Source organism: Nomascus leucogenys, chromosome 6 (assembly GCF_006542625.1).
Source record: "Nomascus leucogenys isolate Asia chromosome 6, Asia_NLE_v1, whole genome shotgun sequence".
Taxonomy (NCBI): domain Eukaryota; kingdom Metazoa; phylum Chordata; class Mammalia; order Primates; family Hylobatidae; genus Nomascus; species Nomascus leucogenys.
The window spans coordinates 90,411,529-90,432,105 of record NC_044386.1 but is presented as its reverse complement, the minus strand read 5'-3'; the positions used below and the strand labels follow the sequence as shown (position 1 = coordinate 90,432,105).

Here is a 20,577-nt window from a genome sequence, read left to right as displayed (position 1 = left end):
CTGCACGTTGTGCACACACACCCTAAAACTTAAAGTATAATAAAAAAAAAAAAAGTCAGTGCTCTTCCTGATGGGTGGGAAAGTAGGGTAAAAGCTTTTGTTTTTGTAACTGTTTCTGTGCCACACACTCCACCAGGTAGACTGCAAGACCTCTCTACCTGGTTTAAGCCTACCACTGTCAGAATAACCACAGGAGGAATACCTGTAGACTGTTGCTACTCCCCTTAGGAAAATATCCAATGATCAGAGGTCACTTCCCCACTTTGAGGGTGTCCAGACTGACAGAAAAGACTAAAGACCTCCGAAGCAATGACATGTCCAAGCAGTCAACAGCACCCACTGTTCCCAAAGAGAGTTTCTCTTGGGGGCTCTGGCCAGTTGGACTGCTTAATAAATCAGCTCCTGCACACAATAGCTATGCACATCCCTGCCTCTGTTGAGCAGGCACTGCATGTGGCCGAAGCAGGCTCCATGACAATGAGGCATGGACTGGTTTGGGAGTTGTAGATGCCTTAGGCTGTTGTGTATGAAGCTGGAAGGCTGATCCCTAGAATCACTTTGGAAAAGGCACAAAGTTCAGAGCTAGAAAAGCAAAATCAAAACCTGTTTGCAGAGCCAATGGGTAAGATCAGGAATGGCAAACAGGTTTCACATCAACTCTGTTTGGTGGTGCCTGTCTGGGGTATGGTACTGAGAAGGGTTGTGAAGCTGTGAGTCAGAGGAAAGGTACAGGGCTATGGATTAGGAATGCCTGCATTAGGGCTAAGCAGGGGAGAGCAGCAAGTGTACTACGTATTTTTCTTTTTTTTAATATCATTTTATTTTAGCCAAGAATTACCTGTATAAAGTCAAAAAGTGCTTCCACTGATGCAACACAGCAGTCCTTTTCAGGTACTCTTACCAGCAGGCTCCCTTTTCTCACGGAAGAGCCATGTTAACAATAAACTTTGGCTAGAGGGTGCTGTGGAAATGGTAAAATATGGAGATTATTCTGTGAAAAATTATGGGTGATTTGAGAGTAAAAGCAAGAAGCTATTGGCATTAGGCAGAATACATAGAAAATAAAACATAAACTCACTTTTGTAATCAATCCAGGATGGCATGGATTGAATGGATTGACAAGGGTGCATGGTTGAATGGTCAACACTCTTCACCTGCCAGTGCAGAGCCCTAAAATGAACACTTAACCACTATCAGGGTGAGAGGCAGCTCTTTGATGCTGGTGGTCGGGGGGCAGGGGTGGTGTCAGTCTCATTAACCAGGGCAGTGAGGGTTGACTGAAGTATTTGGCCACCGGAAATCCTATTGTCTCAGCTCAGTTGAGGAAACCAGTAGCCTTAAATGGGGAATAAAACTGATGGACCAGGCAGCAGGTGGGCCTATCACACAGAGCAGACCTGGGATGTTCCTACCAAGGCAAAAGGAAGCCCTCCCTGTCCACTCACTGATGGTAGAGCCAGTCCAGAAGCACAAGCCCAGAAGCAACCTGGGTGTCTACATGGAGGAATGATTCTTGTCACTCCCAAGGCTCTTATAGATTCTGTTCCCTGATATTCTTCCCATGCATGTGGAACACAGGGGAGGCTGGGAAGGGTGGCACAAGTATCTTTTCTGTATCTATTCAGATAATTTAATGTTTCTTTTCTAGTTCTTACCGTGGTGAGTTACATTGATTGATCTTTCAAATGTTAGGCCAACTTTACATTCCTGGGATGAAATCCACTTGGCCATGACCTATTGTCTTCTTATGTATCATTGGATTTGATTCACTAAAATACTGCTAAGAAGTTTTGTGTCTATGCTTGTTGTAGGAAAATAGCTCATTGCAAGGCAAGAGTGGCGCCATCTTGAATTGAAACTCCCATGATGACTGTTGTTTGACTCTTGCATGCCAAGGTGGTCTGCAGCAAGGTCTTCAAACAATGCCCATAGCTTAGATAACCCCTCACAAAGATGCTTATCTAACCTCCCCAGTGGTCTTGAGTTTAACAAGAAACACAGATGTGACTAGCTACCACATATTTTACCAAAAAACTTGTAATATAACAGATATTTTCTAAAAGATGAGTGCAGGGATCCACTGCTTAATGGCCACCCAAGACATCACTCCTGTTCGTAAGTTCCTATTAAATATTTCTTTTTAAGAAACTGGATTTTTTAGCCGTTTTATTCAGCCTCTCAGCTCCCTCAGCCTTTGAGGGCAGGTGTACATATACCTGCTCACTGCAGAACATTTGTCTTAGTCTGTTTTGTGTTGCTATAATACAATATCATAGACTGGATAATTTATAAAGAAAAGAGGCTTATTTCACTCACAGTTCTGGAGGCTGGGAAGTTCTATAGGATGCTACCCACATCTGGTGAAGGCCTTCTTGCTGCATCATAACTTGGCAGAAGGGCAAGAGAGCATGTGAGACAGAGAGAGGCACCAGGTGCTGGACCCACTTTTATATCTGCCCACTCTTGTGATAACTTTACCCATAATAACTACATTAATACATTCATGAGGGCTTCACCCTCATGATCCAATCCCCTCTTAATAAGCCCCACCTCCCAACACTGTTGCATTGGGGATTAAGTTTCTAACACATGAACTTTTGGGGGACACATTCAAACCGTAGCAATGTTCATGACAGATTTTGGACTGAAATTTTCTTTCTTATAACATGTTTGGTATTGGTATTAGACTAGCATTGAACTTAAAGCATGAGTTAGGAAGTATTTCCTCCCCTTCAATTTTCTGGAAGAGTTTGTGTAGAATTAATATTATTTCTTTCTGAAATATTTGATAGAATTTACCAGTGATGCCATCTGAGCCTGGAGTTTTCTTTCTGGGAAGGAATTTTTTTTTTTTTTAATTTTAAGATCGTGTCTTGCTCTGTCACCCAGGCTGGAGTGTAGTGGTGCAATCATGGCTCACCGAAGGCTTGACCTCCTGGGCTCAAGTGATTGTCTCACCTCAGCCCTCCCAGTAGCTGGGATTACAGGCACACACCACCATGCCTGGCTAATTTTTTATTTTTTTTTGTAGAGACGCGGTCTTGCTATTTTGCTTAGATTGGTCTGAAACTCCTGGACTCAAGCAATCCTCTCACATTGGCCTCCCAAAATGCTGGGATTACAGGCATTAGCCACCATACCCAGCCTCTTTGTGGCAAGGGTTCTAAGTAAAAATTCAGTTTCTTTAATGGCTATAGGGCTACTTGGATTATATATTTCTTCTTGAATGAGCTTTAGTAGTATCTTTCAAGCAATTGGTATATTTTATCTAGGTTGTGAAATTTATATGTGTGTAATTATTTATAGTATTCCCTTATCCTTTTAATGCCTGTAGAAACTAATCATGTCACCTCCTATTTCTTGATTTGGTAAATTATGTTTTATCTCCTTTTGTTTTAATCAATCTGACTAGAGATTTATCAATTTTATTAATTTTTTAAAAAACTAGTGCTTGGTTTCATTGGTTTTCTTTCTGGTTTTGAGATTTAACTTGCTCTTCTTTTTCTACTTTCTTAAGGTGGAAGCAGAGGTTATTAATTTGAGACTGTTATTTGGTATAATATGTTTAATTTCAAAATGCATTCTAATTTTATGTGTGTTACTTTCCAAATATTTGGGGATTTTCCAGGTATCTTTATCTTACTGTTTTTTTTTTTGTTGTTGTTGTTGCTTTGTTTGAGACAGGGTCTCACTCTCTTGCCCGGGCTGGAGTGCAGTGGCACAATTTCAGCTCACTGCAACCTCGACCTCCGGAGCTCAAGAGATCCTTCCACCTCAGCCTTTCAAGTAGCTGGGACCACAGGTGTGCACCACCATCCCCAGCTAATTTTTGTATTCTTTGTAGACATGGAGTTTTGTCACGTTGTCCAGGCTGGTTTCAAACTCCTGGGCTTAAGTGATCCACCTGCCTTGGCCTCCCAAAGTGCTAGGATTACAGGCACGCACCACTGTGCTCAGCTATCTTATTGTGTGTGTGTGTGTGTGTGTGTGTTTAATTTAATTTCATTATAGTCAGAAAACATACTTTGAGTTGATTGTTTTCAATTTATTAAGGCTTGTTATGTATCACAGAATATTGTCTACCTTAATACATATTTCTTATGCACCTGAAAAGAATGTGTATTATGTTGTTGTTGAGTGGAATACTCTATGAATATAAACATAAAAATAGTTTGGTTTATGATATTTATTGTGTCTTTCAAGTCTTCTATGTCCTTGCTGATATTCTACTTATGCTATCAATTACTGAAAGAAGATTCTGAAATCTCTGACTCTAATTATAAATTTGCCTATTTCTTCTTTCAAGTTCAATCAGTTTTTACTTCATATATTTCGATCTTGTTACTTGATGCAAAAAATTGAGCATTATTATGTCCTTTGACACATAAATGATGCTTCATCATTTTGAAATGGCCTTCTTTATCTCTGCTAATATTATTTGTCCTGAAATCTACTTTGTCTGGTATTAGTATAGATACTCCAACTTTGTTTCGATCAGAATTATCTTGATGTATTTTTTCATTCTTTCGCTATTGATCTATTATGTTTTTACATTTAAAGTGGATTGTTTGTATGCAGGATATAGTTAGATGTTGTTTTATTATCCAGTCTGACCATCTCTGCCTTTTAATTTGGCGTTTATACCATTTACCTTTAATGCAATTCGTTCTATGTTTATACTTTACTGTTTGAGTTCTACTTATTCAATCTATTATGCATAAAGCTTTTTCTATTTTATTGACTTCTTTTGAATTAATTAAATATTTTATAAATCTTTTTTTCCTCCTTTGGGGGACTACTAGTTATAACTCTGCTTCATATTTAACAGTTGTCTTAGGATTAATTGCAAAAAGTTCTAATTATCACAATCTACATTTAAATAATTTTATATATGTATCTACACATATATACACTAAAATGTGTGTGTTTGTGTGTGTGCATGTATTTCTTGAAGAGTTTCACTCTATTCCTATATATCTTAGTATTAAACAAAGACTGGAGCTGTTTTTTACGTAATTCTCTCTTCTCTGAAATTCTGCTTTATAGCTTCTAGCTACCTCAGACTCTTTGAACTCAAATCTCTGCTCCTCAATGCAGAGAGACCACTGTGTTTTGCTTGGGATCATCCTACTCACTCTGCTTTACAGAGTGTACCTTGGGGTAGAAAGGCACAGAGAATATTGGACTTACCTCATTTGCTTCTTTTCTTTCTTGCATTACAGTCCTAATATCCCTATTGTCCAATATTTTAAAACAGTTGTTCCACATGTTTTTCCAGTTTTTCTCATTAAGGCAAGAGAGTAAATCTGGTTCCATGATATATTTTTAATACTCTATTGAACTCCTTGAATTAATAAGGGGGATTTTTCAATTCATTTTTATAACTGAACATGACTTATATATGTAGAGGAGCACATTTTACTTTTGAATATAAATACATACATATGTGTATATAAGTATATGATACGTGTATGTGTGTGTGTGTTCTTATCCAGTTTTAGATTAGAAAATTCTTAAAATGCTAAAATGAGCTGGGAAGTTTTTTCTCTTTTTCCATTTTCTTGAATAAAATTAGGAAATGTTTCTCAACCATTTTTTTTTTTCATTATACTCTCTCCTTCCCCCAGGGCCTTTTTAGACATTTTTTTTTTCTAATCTTCCACCATAAAATTTAATACCACAGACATACTGTATCTGTGTACCATGAACCTTTAAAGGGCAGAGACTATTTTAATATGTAAGATTTTTTTTTACCCCCTTCTCTAAAACTAATTGATTTTAATCCCATTGAGTTTGTAAAGCTTTCACCTAGAAAACTTCCACATGGAAAACTTTCTGGGTTACAGGTTTTGGGAAGAGGAGAGCTTTGATTACCATTTCACTTTTTGAATGCTTGCTGTTCTAGTTGATGTTTGTATTTCTTCTTGGGCCAATTGGGAATTTAATTTTGATCCCAGAAATACAGAGCTGGTACATACTAGTATGGCATCCTTTCTGGTGGGTCAGGTGTCCATCTTGATTAGTCAGTGCCCAAGCTTTACCTGTTGTTGAGTAATTTAAATACTTGTAGAACAAAATCTATCTAATCTAAGATTTAAAATATATTAAAATATAGTTATTCACAATAGTCTTTTATTTTAAAAAAATTTCTTATGCATCTGCTATTATTTCCCCATTTATAATTCTGTGTTTTGTTTATTTATATCATCTTTCCTTTATCTTGAAGAGTCTTTCCAGAAGACCATCTTATCTTTTTAAAGAAGCAATTTTTAACTTTGTTGTTTTGTCCTCGGTAAGGTTTTCCTTTTCAAAACTAATTTCTTTTCTAACAAAAAGCAGCCAGAAAAATCAAGCTGCAAGCATAGATAAGCAAGCTGGAAGCTTGTATAGGTAAATGCCAGCAGCTGTGCCAATAGAAAAGGAATACCTGGAAGCCAAGTGTATTCAACATGGAGGTTTCCTCTTCCCTTTTCTTTGTAACCACGTGTTCAGGTAACATGGTGCTGGCCAGGTAAAGACGTCATTTGCGTAATAAAAAATTAGGGTGGGTCGGCCAGCTCTTCACAGGCCATGTAAATGACACACCTGGTCCAACCAATCCACTACGCCCTATGTAAATCAGACACTGCCTCCTGAAGTTCGTCTATAAAACCAACCGCATCTCCCAGAAACCCGCTCGGGGGCCCTTCCTCTGCACAAGGAAGCTCTTTCTCCTTTCTTTCACCTATTAAACTTTCGCTTTTAAACTCACACCCTGTGTGTCCGCATCTTGGATTTCCTTAGCGCAAGACAACGAACCTCGGGTATTTCCCCAAACGACGCCGCTTCAGTGTTACTGTTTTTCATGTTCTTTACTTTGGTTCCTGTCTTTAATATTTCCCTATTTCTAATATCTTTAGTTTGTTCTAATTTTTCTTCTTCTTCTTGAATTAAACATTTGGCTCATTAGTTTCCAATCTTTATTCATTCGTGATAAATTTATTTAGATTTATAAATTTCCCTCTATTTAGCTATGTTCATAAATTTTGGCTTAAATGCTTTCAGTTTATTCTGTTTAATATTTTTGTGAGTTTCTTTTTAATCTAATGATTATTTAGTTTTATGCTATTTAATATCCAGACTTATGGGATTTTTAAAAACTTATTACTAAGAACTGTGAAGAGTATTAAATTTTATCTTACTTGCAAGTTAACAAACCAGCCAGTCACAGTTTCAAAAATGCTGGCAGAAGACATGAGACTCCTGGATCAGAGGCAAAGAAATTAATTACTTCATTTTCTCATTAGTTCCCCTTGCTTCACAAGCCCCACAAGAGTGATACATACATGGGTCCAGGAGGATGGTGGAGGTGAGGTTAAGTCACAGCTGAGGAACCGAGTTTAGGAAACTCCAATAAGGAGGCTGTGAGCCAACCCACCCAACTTCTGCCCCAGTGGAAGATATTATCTTCATTTTACTGGACAGCAAACAAACCCGCCCCCTGCCACGAAGGGAGATACTATCTTTATTTTCCAAGGCTGTATAAACATCCTTGAAAATACAGGCCAGAACAAAAGCTAACAATGCCTCTGCTCAAAAGACATACAGAAACATGAGAAATCCATGCAGCATTCTCTCTCAACAATTATTCTTTTGTAATTTATTTCTAACAAAATTGCACTGTGGTCAGAGAACATAGTCTGTGCAATATAGATCTTTAGAACTATTTATGCAGAAAGGTGGGGAAAGTCTCCATGAGTTCAAGCACCACACACCACAGAACCTGCAGACCAACTTCATTCCCAGTATCTGCACCAGGCATCTACTCCTTCAGGGCATCTTCCTTAAATATTAGGTTGCAATCCAATTTGTTGAGGGCCTGGAGAGAAAGGGAATACGGAAATAAATGCCTTAGGGCAACTAGTCATCATAACATGTATTCTCACCAGATTCTCAACCTGGCAGGACCTAGAGGTTGCAATGATATTCTCCCCACCTCCCCAACCTTTTCTGTCCCACCTTCCAACACACACACACACACATACACACACACCCCTGGCATCTGGGCTGCTCTTGCTAATTTCTGTTCTACAGACGAAGAGGCCAGAAAAGTGATCCTGCCAAAGCAATGTAGGGGACAGGTAAGAGCAAAATTTACCTGCCACAGTTGCACCTACTGCCCCACTGTGTCCCAATCCCAGACTGCTATGAGCTTCTAAACCAGCTCACAACTGTCTTTGGTCTCCTCTGGCCTTCTCAGAGTTTTTATGTTAATTCCTCAGACCATGGCTTCTTTCCCACTTTCAGTTTCTCAACCCTGGCTGCATATTAGAAGGACTCGAAAGGTATTTTTAAAATGCCATTGTCCAGATTCTGCTTCTGGAGATTCTGATACAATTGGTCTAAGGAGGGCCCCAGATTAGCAATAGATTTCAAAGCTTCTTGGGTGAATCTAATGGGGACCAAAGGTTTTCAATCATTGTCTGTAATTTCTACTGGGTCAATTTTGGGAAAGGGACCTCATAGCCCAGGTTTCTTAATTTTCTTGTTCAGGAACTAAAAACCTATATTTTGTTTAATGCTCAAATTATTGAACTCATTTACCTAATAAATACAAATTTTAAAAAGAAGTTATCTTGATGATTTAAGATGACTATAATTTGATTACATTATCTTAAATCATTTAAAATGCAATTACAAATTCACTATGGCTGATTTTTTTCCCAACACTTCAAATATCATAAAACTTTCACAAATGCAATGACTACAAAGCTTATTATTAATATTACACTTACACTTGAACCTATTCTAAAGTCTCAGAACAATGGACTTATTCATTTCTTTGATAATTTATGTGCTTGTTTTATACCTTCCTGGGGGATATTAGTATACTTATTTTAATATCTTCCTAGAGTTTCAGTAATATATTTTTATTTCTTCCCAGGGGTGGAGTAATATTACTAGACCCAAAAGAAAAAGTATACGTGCTTGGCCCAGCCAAGGCTGCAGGATGTGGATTACTGGCTGATCCATTTTTGGTCTGGCCTCAGGACTCATCATCAGGCTGAGTTAACTCCTGGTGTTACTACAATACAATTTTTAAAGTCACACCTTCACTTAGGTTTTATTTTTTTACAACCTGGTGTCTTTCAGGAAATAATGTACTTTTAAAATCTCACTTGGCCAAAGTTACAAAACCCAAGGTCCTATCAGTATGATATATTGACTTGGTCTGCTACCTTTTTAAAGAATTACATATTCCTTATTGATGTTTTATTAAAATGAGCAGGGCCATCTAGTGGTTTCATTTCCTGTGAGATGAGACGTTGCATGTGTGTAGTATACTCTTTCTCTCTGGGACATTTGACTAATTCCTCTGTTTGGAAGACCCTGGCTATGGATAAAATGTTTGTGTCCCCCCCCCCCAAATATATATGCCGAGATCCTAATCCCAATATGATGAGATTAGGAGGTAGGGGCCTTTGGGGGTGATTAAATTATAACTGTTTTGATGAATGGGATTAGTGCCCATGTAAAAGCAAACCCAGAGGCTTGTTCATCCCCAGCACCATGTGAGGACACAGCAAGAAGTTGCCATCTATGAGAAACAGGCCCCCATGAGACACCAAATCTGCTTGCACCTTGATCTTCATCTTCCCAGTCTCGGGAACTTTGAGAAATCAGTATTTGTTGTTTATAAGCCACACAATCTATGGCATTTTGCTATAGCAGCCCAAATGTACTAAGACAACCCTGTTGGATCGTAATTTTGTGTGATCATTAATCTTGATTAAATATGGGATTTTTTGTTCACTTAAATTATTATATGTTAATCCCAGTACCAACCAATCCAGTCCTCCCTCTTCTTGAAGGAAGTTACTTGGTTCCATAATTTTGTTTTTTCCTCAGAAATAAATATGTGCATATATATTTATATCTTTTATAAGAAAGTAATTCAATAGGAAAAATAAAATCACCATATATAAACAATGTTCACTTGTTAAAATCCATTAACAAAAAACATATTCATAATTGGTTACCTATTTTTTATTACAACCATATTTTTGTACTAATTATGTTAGTTGTTGAGTATAATTATGAATCCATGGACTTTTTATAGACTTAACATGTTCCAAGTAACAATAATAATATTTCACGCTAAAATTATCACAGTTTGGTCCATGGAAACCTTAAATTGGATCTTTGACTTTTTGATATTGCTCCTAACATTTTAAAAATAAGATTTTTACTTTCTGTTAATAACAAGATATTCTAGGCTCATTCTGATTTTTTTTAAATTTCCCTGAACAAAGAGTCATCTGTCCTCTGTAGAGTTCTGGTTTCTGTTACTTGACAATAGTATTAGAATAGTAGTTATGGGTGGATGCATAAAAAAGGAGATAGGCAAAGGTCCTGCCAAAGCTGTTGACCTACTTGCACTTGAAAATGGGACTTTAAAAAATAAATCATGGTTTCCAAAGATTTTTCAAATTTAAAGATGTATGTATTAGTCCATTCTCACACTGCTATAAAGAACTGCCTAAGACTGGGTAATTTATAAAGAGAAGAGGTTTAATTGACTCCTAGTTCCATGTGGCCGGGGAAGCCCCAGGAAACTCATAATCATGGTGGAAGGGAAAGAGGCACGTCTTACATAGCAGTGGGTGAGAGACAGAGTGTGGAGGAACTGTCGGACTCTTATAAAACCATCAGATCTCATGAGAACTCACTCACTATTGCAACAACGGCATGGGGGACACCGCCCCCATGATCCAATCACCTCCCACTAGGTCTCTCCCTTGACATGTGGGAATTATGGGGATTGCAATTCAAGATTTGGATGGGGACACAAAGCCATATCAATGTTATATTGCTGAACCCTACTTTTCTTACAGTAAATGGTATTACCTGATACTAAGACTTTTTCCCCAGTAACAGCAGCCAGTTCAATAAACATATATGCCCTTAATACAGTCCAAGCACTGTCTCTGCCTTGAGGGCTGCAGGATAGCATGAGATAAGCTGGATATAGCACATTCCTCTCTTCTTCTTGCCATAGGGCCTTAGCTGTTCCTTGTCAGAATAGCTTACACGCCTTGCCACATAATATCACTGGAAATAACTTTGTAGAGATTGAGATTAATACAGGGATTTTTTTTTTAAATGGCCATGAAGGTCTTGGAAGATGAGGACACAAAGAAAGACTGAAATCTGGAGACACTCAGACACAAAGGGACAAAACAAAGACATCCAGAGAATAATGGAATGAGAGGGAGGGAGTTGTGTTTTCATGATGAGAAATGTGTGAGAGAGCAAGCACTGAGGGGATGGAAGAGAAGATAGCAAGAGGGCTACAGAGAGATTTGGGACAAAAAACAAAGGAAGAGATGACAGATTTGGAGAAAATGATTGACGTTGAGAGAGGATTTGCAGCAAGATATGAGAAGATATGAAAAAACAATGTGGAGAGAGTAAAGGAAGAAAAGTGGACAGAAAGAAGAGAAAAAAAGAGAGAAAAATGCTCATATAGTTTCTGTTTTAGACCATAAATACAAGCTGTAAATTCACTGACTGAAACAACCAGCTGGATTTGAATGGGTTTAGCTGAACTCAAATCCATTATGTAGGATACAGACTAATTAAGGTCTGAGCTCTGTGGGATTAGGGACATATTTCCATTTTCTCTTTTGCATGGCTCTGCTGGGTATCAATCATCAGGCTCATGTTTGGCTGCAGCATCTTCAAGTCCATCTCATAGGTCATTGTAGAGTAACAGGCTTTGTAAGTTCATCTACTACACCTCACTTCCCACCAACCATGGTGCCAATGACCTGTGCATTTTTACATTCTGTGCTGGGATTAGCTGGGATTAGCTGAAAGTCAAAGGTCTTGCTTGCCGCACACATGGTTGATGAGTCCTATCATGTCACAATCTCCATCACTGTCAGCAGTCTATTCCACAGGGTGGAAGTCAGAAACATGAATCTTACTAATACTTAAAGCCTTCAGTCTGCATCACAGTCTTATGAAATGCTTGGCTACTGGCCACCTTCTCTTCCCATGCACCAGTTCACGTTCAGCTAGACACATGACTAGTGATTCACAAAAAAGTGTTGGAAGAATGACTTCCCAAATCTGCTACTCCAATGTTGTCTTGGGAAGAATGGCATAGGCCTTGTACATTTAAAAATGTGTAAAATTAGCATTTTCAAAGCTGACTGCAAAATTTCTTTGGATTCTTCTGATTCTCTTGTTGCAAATTGTTAATTTTGTTAATTGAGACTTGTATCACTGGGGCTCTTGACTTTCTCATGGTAGTAAGTCTAAAGTGGACTCCTTTCCAGATTTCAGGGAGAGAACAAAGGGGTAATGGGTCTAGTGTCAGCATCTTCCTAAGCATTGGACCCACAACTTGGTATGCAGAAGACTCATCTGGGAGCCTGTTAAAAATGCTGGGACCCACCCACAGAGATTGGCTCTGAGGAAATGGAATGGAGGCAGGCAACCAAACTGTAAGATTCCCACAAGTGGTTCTGAGGTAGGTGTCCCAAGGCCATTCTTTTTTAAAAGATGAGTTTTATTATTATTTTTAATTGACATATAATAATTGCACATATTTATGGGGTCTAGTGTTACATTTGAATACATGCATTGAAACATGTATACAGTGTAACTAGCATATTACTCAAGCCATTCTTTGAGAAATGTTTCCCAGGATAATGACAGTAGGTCTTTGCTTACAAGGTGTCTTGCCAGTTCTAAAAACACCTGTATGATCCCCTGCATGTGACAGGCACAGATGCATCTAAGTTTTCCTCCCAGACCACATGTCCTACTGTCACCATGGTCAACATCAGTTCTCAAGACAGACACCTGATCACTATTAAACTTCACTTGCATCGCTAATGTAGACTCTTCATGAGCCTCACACATTATTTAGTATAGGTGGTCCTATCTTTTACTGCACAATGAGTTCCTGTATATCTGCTAAGAATCCAAAAGTTCAAGAGGAAAATTTATGGTTATGGAAGGGTTTCATTCCCAGAGAGCCAAAAAAAAAAAAAAAGATAAAATCCATAGTACCATGTCCTGCCTTTTGGATTCCATCTCTGATAATATATTTCCAGCATTTTGTACATGTTCTTTACATTTTGTTCTTTTCTTGCTCTTTATGGCACTTTCATCATGTTTCATGATACCTATCTTTTACTCTATTGTAGTACTTGTGAGGTTTCACTTCTTTTTTTTTTTTTAACTGAGTTTTATTTTTTATCAGATTTACTTTTTTTTGTACTCTCTGTGCTGTACACACATGGTGATGCTTACAAGACTGAACAGTTGGCTGCTATGTAGAGCCACGATGGGGTAGCTCAGAATGTTCTTTGATGGCTGGCTTATAAAAGCCTGAACTTCACATCTGGGAGGTGCATAGGACTCAAAACTGCAGGATGTAAGGATGTTAAAAGTCATAAGTTGAGAACCGTCTCTGAAATAGGAATCCAGCTTTAATGAGACTAATTTGTCTAGGCAAAACCCAAGATAAAGCTTTTTTACTCATCTAGATATTTTTCTTTTTGCGGGGTGGGGAGGGGGGACAGAATCTCACTCTGTCACCCATGCTGGAGTGCAGTGGCACGATCTCAGCTCACTGCAGCCTCCATCTTTCAGATTCAAGCAATTCTTGTGCCTCAGCCTACTGAGTAGTTGGGATTACAGGCACGCACCACCATTCCCAGCTAATTTTTGTATTTTTAGTAGAGACGGGGTTTCACTATTTTGGCCAGGCTAGTCTCGAACTTCTGGCCTCAAGTGATCTGCCCACCTCAGCCTCCCAAAGTGCTGGGATTATGGGCGTGAGCCACCATGCCTGGCCTCATCCAGATATTTTTCTAAGTGTTGGAGATACAGCCTTGAAGGAGGGAGACAGACATGGTCAGGGAACTTACAGACTGGAGGATGAGACAGGTAGGTAAAAGGGAAATTACAAATAAACTCTGTGAAAGAAGCTCAGGATATTAAGAAGTTCATTCAGAAAACAAAAAACAAACAAAAACCAGCTCTTAAAAATTAAAATTATAATAGCAAAAAATTAAAAATTCAACATGGGAACTTTCTGCTTTTAGTAATGGAGGACTATGTTATTTGAATAAACTATCCCACTGGATAAAAATTTTAAACAACTAGATAAAATATATTAAAATGTTTTAAAAGCATTGAAGACAAAACATGACTGTAAGGAATTATAAAGTCAAAGTAAAGTAAAAATGTGAATCCAGAAACGTAAAAGAGCATGGAAGCCACATTGACCCTCTGATGCTTGCCAACCCTGGAAAACTAGGACTTTTGTTTTGATAATATCACAGACAGATGGAAACAGAAATAAGAATCCAACAACCATAAAATTAAATTTCAAGCCCTGAACTTGGGTTTAAGATGGTCCCATACTGGTAGTGACCCCACAGTAGACTTTACTATATGATTGTTATACTTTAATGACATTTTTTTTTAATGAAGGTGAAATAAAGATATTTTCAGATTTAAAAAACCTGGCTGGGCACGGTGGCTCACGCCTGTAATGTCAGCACTTTGGGAGGCCAAGGTGGGAGAGGTCATCACGAGGTCAGGAGTCTGAGATCAGCCTGGCTAACATAGTGAAACCCATCTCTACTAAAAATACAAAAAAATTTAGCCAGGCATGGTGGTGCACGCCATGGATGTAGTCCCAGCTACTCGGGAGGCTGAGGCAAGAGAATCGCTTGAACCTGGGAGGTGGAGGTTGCAGTGAGCTGAGATCGCACCACAACACTCCAGCTTGGGCAACAGAGTGAGACTTTGTCTCACAAAAAAAAAAAACAAAAACAAAAAACCTGAGCAAATTCTCCATCACAAGGACAGCACTAAAAATTTCTGAAGTCTATATAATATTTAGACTACAAAAGAGTGATTCCAGAAGGAAGTTCCGAGTTATAAGAAGGAATGAAGAAAAAAAAAGAAGGAGTAAGTGGTGAATATATGAGGAGCTCTAAATGATTACTGACTTCAAAAAAACAATAATATCCAATGAGATTGAAATATATTGGATTAAAATACACATTAATAATGCCATATAGCCTTTCCGCCCCCTAGCGCTGCTGGGCCTGCAGGTCTCTGTTGAGCCGCAGACGTGGGTCTTTTGTTCCCCAGGATGGGGTTTGTTAAAGTTGTTAAGAATAAGGCCTACTTTAAGAGATACCAAGTGAAATTTAGAAGACAATGAGAGGGTAAAACTGATTGCTAAGCTCGGAAACGCTTGGTGATACAGGATAAAAATAAATACAATACACTCAAATATAGGATGATAGTTCGTGTAACAAACAGAGATAACATTTGTCAGATTGCTTATGCCTGTATAGAGGGGGTATGATAGTCTGGCCAGCATATGCACACGAACTGCCAAAATATGGTGTGAAGGTTGGCTTGTCAAATTATGCTGCAGCATATTGTACTGGCCTGCTGCTGGCCCGCAGGCTTCTCAATATGTTTGGCATGGACAAGATCTATGAAGCCCAAGTGGAGGTGACTGGCGATGAATACAATGTGGAAAGCGTTAATGGTCAGCCAGGTGCCTTTACCTGCTATTTGGATGCAGGCCTTGCCAGAACTACCACTGGCAATAAAGTTTTTGGCGCCCTGAAGGGGGCTGTGGATGGAGGCTTGTCTATCCCTCACAGTACCAAACGATTCCCTGGTTATGATTCTGAAAGCAAGGAACTTAATGCAGAAGTACACTGGAAGCACATCATGGGCCAGAATGTTGCAGATTATATGTGCTACTTAATGGAAGAAGATGAAGATGCTTACAAGAAACCGTTCTCTCAATACATAAAGAACAGCATAACTCCAGACATGATGGAGGAGAAGTGTTAGAAAGCTCATGCTGCTATACAAGAGAATCCAGTCTATGAAAAGAAGCCTAAAAAAATGTTAAAAAGAAGAGGTGGCACTGTCCCAAAATGTCCCTTGCTCAGAAGAAAGACTGGGTAACTCAGAAGAAGGCAAGCTTCCTCAGAGCTCAGGAGCGGGCTGCTGAGAGCTAAACCAAACAGTTTTCTATGAGGATTTTTTCAGATAAAGACAATAAACTTGTGGACAGCAACTTAAAAAAAATGCCATATAGGTTCAACATACACAAATAAATAAATGTGATACACCATATGAACAGAATGAAGCATGAAAACCATATGATCACCTCAATAGACACAGAAAAAGCATTTGATAAAGTTCAACATTGCTTCATGATAAAACGTTTCAACAAACTAGGCTTAGAAGGAACAAAACTCGACACAATAAAGGCCATATGTGACAAACCCACAGCTAACATCATACTGAATGGGGAAAAGCTGAAATCCTTTCCTCTAAGAGTTGGAACAAGACAAAGATGCCCACTCTTACCACTCTTATTCAACATAGTGCTGGAAGTCCTACCCAGAGCAATTAAGCAAGATAAAGAATTAAGGGCATCCAAATTGGAAAAGAGGAAGTCAATTTATCATAATATTTATTTATGTTTATTTTCAATTTTTTTAGAGGCAGGCTCTTAACTCCGTCGCCCAGGCTGTGCAGTGGCACAATCATAGCTCACTGAATGCAGTGGCAAAATCATAGCTCACTGTAGCCTTGAACTCCTGGGCTTGAGCAATCCTCCCAAGTGGCTGGGACTGTAGATGCCATGCCACAACACTTGGCTAATTAAAACAATTGTTTTTTGTCGAGATGGGGTCTTGCTATGTTGCCTAGGCTGGTCTCGAATTCCTGGCCTCAAGTGATCCTCTTGTCTCAGCCTCCCAAAGCACTAGGATTACAGGTGTGAGCCATTGTGCCCAGCCAGATGACATAATCCTATATATGGCAAAACCTGAAGACGCCATCAAAAAACTCTTAGAACTGATAAATAAATTTAGTGAAGATACAGGATACAACATCAACATGCCAAAATCACTGTTTCTATACACCAATAATGAACTAGCTGAAAAAGAAATCTAGTGTTTCTATGCACCAGGTGAAAAAAATTCCATTTATAATAGCTATGAAAAAATAAAATACCTAGGAATATATTTAACCAATGAGGTGAAAAAACTCTACAAGGAAAAGTGTAAAACACTGATGGAAATATTTGAAGAGGAAACAAACAAATAAAAAGACATCCCATGCTCATGGATTGGAAGAATTAATATTGTTAAAATGATCACACTACCCAAAGCATTCTACAGATTCAATGCAATCCCTATCGAAATACCAATGACATTCTTTACATAAATAGAAAAAAAATCCTAAAATTCATATGACATTATAAAAGACACCAAATAGCCAAAGCAATACTGATCAAAAAGAACAAAACTGGAGGCATTACACTACTTTACTTCAAATTATACTACAAAGCTATAGTAACCAAATCAGCATGATACTGGTATAAAAACAAACATATAAACTAATGGAACAGAATAGAGAACCCAGAAATAAATTAACATATTTACAGCCAACTGATTTTTGACAAAGGTACCAAAAACATACATTGAAGAAAGGACACCCTCTTCAATAATAGTGCTGGGAGAACTAAATAGCCATACGCAGAAGAATAAAATTAGACTTCCTCCCTACCTATCACCATATATAAAAATCAACATAAAATGGATTAAAGACTTAAACATGAAACAAAAAACTATAAATCTACTGGGAGAAAACATAAGAGAAGTGCCTCACGACATTGATCTTGGAAAAAATTTTATGTATAAGACCTCAAAAACATAAACAACAAAAGCAAAAATTGACAAATAATATTATATGAACTAAAAATCTTCCATACAACAAAGGAAACAACAGAGGGAAGAGACAACTGTAGAAAGGAAGAAAATATTTGCAAACTATTCATCCAACAGAATATGAAAGGAACTCAGACAACTCAACAGGAAAAAAATCCAATTAAAAAGTGGGCAAAGGAAATAAATAGATGTTTCTCAAAAGAAGAAAAACAAATGTCCAAAAATGTATTTTAAAATGTTCAACCGCCACTACTCATCGGGGAAATGCAAATCAAAACACAATGAGTATCATCTCACCTCAATTAGAATGGCTATTATCAAACACACACACACACACACACACACACACACACACACACACACACACACACACACAAATGCTGGTGAGGATGCAGAGAAAAGGGAACTGTTATACATTGTTGGTGGGAATTTAAATTAGTACAGCCATTATGGAAAACACTGTGGGGATGTCTCAAAAAACTAAAGATAGATCTACCACATGATCCAATGACCCCACTGCTGGATTTTTATCCAAAAAAGAGAAAATCAGTGTATCAAAGGAATACCAATACCTGTACCCTTGTTTATTGCAGCACTATTCACAATAGCTAAGATATGCAATCAACCTAAATGTCCACCAACAGACAAATGAATAAAGAAAATGTGATATATATACACATTGAAATATTATTCAGCCATAAAAAAAATGAAATCCTGTCATTCACAGCAACAAGGATGAGCCTGGAGCACGTTATGTTAAGCAAAACAAGTTAGCCACAGACAGATAAATGCTGCATGTTCTTAATCAGATGTGGGAGCTAAACTTTTTTTTAGCTCTTGGAAGTCACGAGTAGAATTGTGGGTACTGGAGGCTAGGAAGGGTAGCAGGGAGGGGAGCATGGTGAGAGGTTTGTTAACAAATGCGAAATTACAGCCAGATGGAAGGAGTAAGTTCTGGTGTTCTACAGCACTATGGGGTAAATATGGTTAATGATAATTTATTGTATATTTTCAAAAGGCTAAAAGAGAGAATTTTGAATGCTCACAACACAAAGAAATTATAAATGTTGAGGTGATGGAATGCTATTTATCCTGATTTGATCATTACACATTGTATATATGCATAGAAATTCACTCATTATCCCATAAATATGTATGATTATTATGTATTAACTAAAAATAAAAAGAAAAATGCCATATTAAAAAAAAAGAGGGGAAGTAGTTTGAGTTAAAGTGTTCCAAGGTCCTTGTATTTTCCAGAAGGATGATAAAGATATTAACATTAGAAACCAATGTTAATCAATGAGAAGGTAAAGATCTATGATCGAAGTTCTAGGGAAATCATTTACAAAATAAGAAACTGAGTGTGTAACTTCTAAATTCATAGAGGGGAAACATGGTTAAAAAATACCCAGTAATTTAAAAAAAGTAATTTAAGGGAAAAAAGAAGTAAAACAAAACATGGAATAGGTGGCACAAGTAAAAAGACATATCAAAATGTTTAATTTAAACTCAGTTGATTTTGTTCTAAAAAACTAACTTCATCTTTTAAAAGGCTAGATTGTTGCACTGGATACAAATATAAATTTAAATTATATATTATTTAAAAGAAACATAACTACAACATAAGCATATAGAAAGGTGGAAATTAAATCATGCAAAAATATCTCATTGAAATATTAATTTTAAAAAGTTGGTATACCTATGTTAATATTGAACAAATTAGAATTTAAGGCAAAAAGAATTTTTAGAGATAGAAGACTCATTTCACAATGTCAAAAACATCAGTTCAGCAGGAAGATATGTCAGTTTTAAATTTGTATGTACCTAATAACATGCCCTTAATAAATGCATAAAGCAAAAAATTATAGAGTACTAGGAGAAACAGACAAATCCAGTCTCAGTGGAGATTTCAGTCTTTCAATAATTGATAAGAACAACCAGAAAAGAAGACAGATGATTTGAACACTATACTTAAGAATTTTAGGCTGGGCACAGTGGCTCACGCCTGTAATCCCAGCACTTTGGGAGGCCGAGGCGGGCGGATCACGAGGTCAGGAGATCAAGACCATCCTGGCTAACACGGTGAAACCCCATCTCTACTAAAAATACAAAAAATTAGCCAGGCAAAGTGGCGGGTGCTTGTAGTCCCAGCTACTTGGGAGGCTGAGGCAGGAGAATGGCATGAACCCCGGGGGGCGGAGCCTGCAGTGACCCGAGATTGCGCCACTGCACTCCAGCCTGGGTGAAAGAGAGAGACTCCGTCTCAAAAAACAAACAAACAAACAAACAAACAAAAACAAAACAAACAAACAAACAAAATATATATATATATTCAAAAAATAAAAAAATAAAAAAAAAGAATTTTGACCTAATTAATATATATACATGTTATGGTCACCTTTTGGGAATGAGACAGGCCCCTCAGTCAAACTTTGGTTCAGATGTTAATACTGATGACACCACACAAACACATACACCAAATAAGCCATGAAATGGTTTATTACTCACATAATGGGGCCAAATACTTGCAAACTGAACAATACACTGATAAATAACCTCTGAGTTAGGGAGGAAATCACAAGAAAATTTAGGATATATTTCAAAGAATATGGCTTTTCCACTTTTCTTTTAGAAAACAGAATAGGAGAGAACATAAAGGCACAACAGAAAATTTTTACAGACCAATATCACTAATAAACATAAACACAAACACTTTTAAACAAATATTAGCAAATAATACTCAGAAATATGTTAAAGGTTAATATATAATTACATTATCCTAGTAATGCAAGGCTGG

At 37.6% G+C, this 20,577-nt stretch overlaps 1 pseudogene; it reads left to right on the top strand.

Moving 5' to 3' along the window:
* The first annotated feature begins 15,107 nt into the window (after nt 1–15,107).
* On the top strand, nt 15,108–16,142 carry LOC100597994 (annotated as a pseudogene).
* Nucleotides 16,143–20,577: the final 4,435 nt, after the last annotated feature.